Source organism: Sinocyclocheilus grahami, unplaced genomic scaffold (assembly GCF_001515645.1).
Source record: "Sinocyclocheilus grahami isolate Dianchi unplaced genomic scaffold, SAMN03320097.WGS_v1.1 scaffold38.1, whole genome shotgun sequence".
Lineage (NCBI taxonomy): Eukaryota > Metazoa > Chordata > Actinopteri > Cypriniformes > Cyprinidae > Sinocyclocheilus > Sinocyclocheilus grahami.
Genome location: NW_015505217.1, coordinates 2,299,452 through 2,303,455, shown reverse-complemented (window position 1 = coordinate 2,303,455; position 4,004 = coordinate 2,299,452). Strand labels below are relative to the sequence as shown.

Genomic DNA, 4,004 nt, shown 5'->3' with positions numbered 1-4,004 from the left:
TTGAGCAAAACATGCTAACTGTTCTGTCTTTGGCTGCACAGATGAGCACAGAACACTATTTAGAGTCCCAGCTTCAGAGGAGACAACAGAGCAGTGGATTTATTGATTTATTTACTGTATATTGCTGCTGCCACACAGATCTAAAACAAACATGCGATTTATTTCCCAGCAGTTTACCTTCACAGACATAACCGACTGTTTTTGTAACTCGTGTGTTTTTAACGTAAACTTGTGTGTGAATGAGAACTTAGTTTAGTACTCGCATGCTGTGACAGCCGCTTTCTGTCCGTGTGCTTCGGATGTGTGCACTCAGAAAACCGTATATAAGAAGTTTAAACTAATATTCTCTTTTTATGAAATGAATTTCAGCACGATAAACATGATAATCAGAACCAAAACAGATGTTTTTTAAGCAGGTATGAGCTGTAATGGCGCAGCTCTATTCTGGAAAAGGGGGCGGGGAGCAGCAGCTCATTTGCATTTAAAGAGACATGCACTAAATCAGCTTCCAGTCAAAATAGGCATTTTCAAAATGATATAATAAATGATCTGTAGGGGTATCTTGAGCTGAAACTTCACAGATACATTCTGGGGACACCTGAGACTTATATTACATATTGTAAAAAGGGACATAATATGTCTCCTTTAAGCAAGACAAGACAAATAGAATTTATTTGGGTGAATACAGCATAGTTTACAATATTACATACATTTAAACTCGGTCAACGTGCATTTTAGAAATAAAATGTAACATTTAAAAGTAGCATTTTAATTTAAGTGTATTCAACCGTTCGCTGTAATCACTTTTTACCGAAATAGTGCTAATTCTCGTGCAGTGTGTCGCATCGCTATGACATCGCTGTGAAGAACCTTTTAAGCACCATTATGAGTGTGGTGAAGGGCTGCTGTTCCCGGGGAATTGCGAACTTCAGACCACGGCCTCACGTTTCACTCGTAGCTGAAAGATGCCCATAAACAAACAGTACTGAGATTAGAGAACATATTTTAACATCAAATTAAATTAAACTCATTATTATAACAAATAAAATCCATTTATGTTATCCAAGGCAAAAGCCGTTTCCATCGTGTGAAGTGACTGCTGCTGACTGACATGTAGTCCTTGTGTTGCGTGGCGTAAAATAATATAATTTACAGCACAAGACTTTATAAATTAAATAAAATGTATACAAACTTATTTTGCTGAAGTGCACCAAAGCAGCGGTGGCGGTGCTGAGAACCGCTCTCTATGTGGACTCAAAAAGCCCGGTCTGACTGTAACTCAGCAGCTGGGTTGTTTCGACGGAGACAGACTCAACCCAGTGGTTGGGCAGAAAAAAATAACCCAGTGTTGAATATGACCCAGCAGGTTAGTTACAGAAAAACTACCCAGCACCTGGGTAAAAATATTAAAAACAACCCAATAAAATGACCCAACAGGCTGAACCCAGCATTTGGGATAAAACAAAATTAACCCAGCATTTTTTTTTTAGAGTCAAGGAACGAGGAGAAAAGGACGACAGACAGAATGTTGCAAGGGGGGAAAGAATGGAAATGAATAAAATAGGTGAAAAAATAAGATGGAAGTGAGGGCTGTAGGTCTAGCTGGAAAACCCCCCAGAAAGAAACCAGCCTGTTTTCTGGTTTGAGCTGGTTAAAGATGGTTTAACCTCTCTTCCATCCCAAACAAGCTAGTTTTATAGCTGAACAAACCACATCTTGAACCATAGAACAGCATATCTTGACTAGGCAGGGAGACTGAAGTATTTTTTGTATAAGAACCATAAAGGTTACTGAATTTAGTCTAATTACATGTAGGATAATAATCTGCTTTCACTTTGTCTGTAAACCCATAAAAACCCATTCAATGGACATGGAGAAAACCACAGAGAGCGATCGCACAACACCCGAGACAAACCTCCAAACACCCTCGCTGCATGTAGCTATCGGAACATAATCTAAAATTACGCAGCGAAGCTAACTCATTAGCATACTCATGCACTGGAGGGAAATGCACTGATTATGTTTTACTTTACACTGATGACCGAGATGTATTCATCTGCTAGGACTGCGGCTTTGTATGTCTGCGTGTTCGGCCATGGGAAAAGGGAGGGGGGGGCGGATACGTAATAATCATCCTCCCTAGATTAAATGGAGGCCATTAGACAGATATTAGGGGAACAATTGGGAGTATTGGGCCAGGCTGGCCGCTAGCGCTCTTCACTACGATCAACGAGTGAGTCACGGCTCTGGCTAATGGTTTATCAGCCGTGTAGATATAGGACCGTAGCGTGCTGCGGAGAGCGCACCGGGAGGCCTGGCCGCGGATATTTGATCGGCCTACATGTCTCCGGCTTCTGTTCCCTTCTCTCCCAGCATTACCGGGAAAAAGTCATTACCGCTGTAATTATTTTCAAGAAGATGTACTCAAGAGAACTCGCAAATATCAGCGAATTGCTTTCTTTGATAAATACTGTAATTTCATATTTATCATATTTATAGAAGGAAACCTCGCCTTCCTATGTAGTGTTTTACATTCCTATATAGTGCTTTGCTTTTTTTTCTTTTTTTTTAAAAAATGCACTTGCATGATGGCAGATCTACAAAAAAATTAATAAAAATATATATCTAAAATATGATTAGACACTAAAGTTGTAATGAAAAAACAGTGTTCATTGTTACAAAGCAGCTAATAATATTAGCTTTTCATTATTCTGTGTGCAGCATATTAAAATAAAGTGTGAGCCAATATTTATTGTTTGCAAACACATGCTTAAGACAGTTTATTCAGCATTAAATGCTTTAATGTGAATAATTCCTTAGCTGACATGAGGTCTATTGGAAATGCGCAAGAAGGGAGCTACAATTACACATAAATAAATATTCCTGACAGTGCTAACACAAAGGCTCTCAATGTGCATTAACCATAATCCCCACGGTTCCTGCTGTTTGACCATTTAATAAAACTCAATTAAATGTAGTCGGTCGTAGAGCTTTTGAGCAGAGATCCGTTACACAGGCACGAAAACCGCAGGCTCAAGGGGTGTGTTTGTTGCGTGTAGTGTCGGTCTAGGATGTGTTAAGCCAAAACAAAAGGAATTAAATTCTCATTCATGGACGTTACATAAGCACTCCATTGAATTTGTATCTGGAGGCCTGTTTGATGCACAACAACAAACAATGACAGCGTCCCCATGTGGTTCGACAACAGCCCTGCCCATTTGAGGTTTCTCTGCTACTGTCTTAGGAAATGAAACGTATTCGTGAAAGAGTTGTGTTGTACTTTGAAGGCTGACATCAGACTGTTTAGCATTTTTGAAGCTTGATCAAAGCAAAACTGAAGCATTTACACACATCACATATCTTCATCTATTCCAGCAACTGTGCAATCAGATTAATTATTCATAAGCTTGAATTTGACTGCTAGTGTCATTCTGTATCTCCCCACTAGGTGACAATAGTTAGCTTTCTAACTGCTTGAGCCATATTTGAATATTTCACCATGACCACAGTAGAATAGAGAGTGACTCAGACTTTCAATGATTTTACAAGGCTGAGAAGGAAAAGCTAAACATATTTTTCTTATCTATGTAAGTCAGATTTAATGTACACTATTCATAAAGTCTAAAATAATCATACATTGGTGCTTAGTGTGGACACCAAATGTAAATAAATGAATGTGAATGAAAATAAGGCTGTCCATTCAATAATTTGTACAACCTTAGCGGCACATTCACAGTTAAACCATATAAAAGCAATAGGCCTATGCAAAATCATACGCAAAAATACAGTTTAACCAGGCGCTAAATGCTGTAATAGTACTGTTATGAATTTAAGACATTAACATTCTTTTCAGTGCAAGCACACCTCCTTTTTATGTAAATTACGTCCATTATAGATGCGTTTTTTGCTATTTATTTTCTTATTTTTCACGTTTTTTCTTTTCTTTTGCTATTACCTGATTGCATAATTCTTTTAGTTAAAGGAATAGTTTACCAAAAATTGAA

General features: G+C 38.2%; 1 long non-coding RNA gene across 1 annotated transcript in view; it reads left to right on the top strand.

Annotated features, from left to right (window-relative positions):
- The first annotated feature begins 2,156 nt into the window (after positions 1–2,156).
- Positions 2,157–4,004, top strand: part of LOC107581866 (uncharacterized) — a 4,836-nt gene continuing 2,988 nt past the window's right edge. Inside the window, exon 1 of the long non-coding RNA XR_001608873.1 lies at positions 2,157–2,233. This is a non-coding gene — a long non-coding RNA (uncharacterized lncRNA). The remainder of the gene's footprint in view (positions 2,234–4,004) is intronic.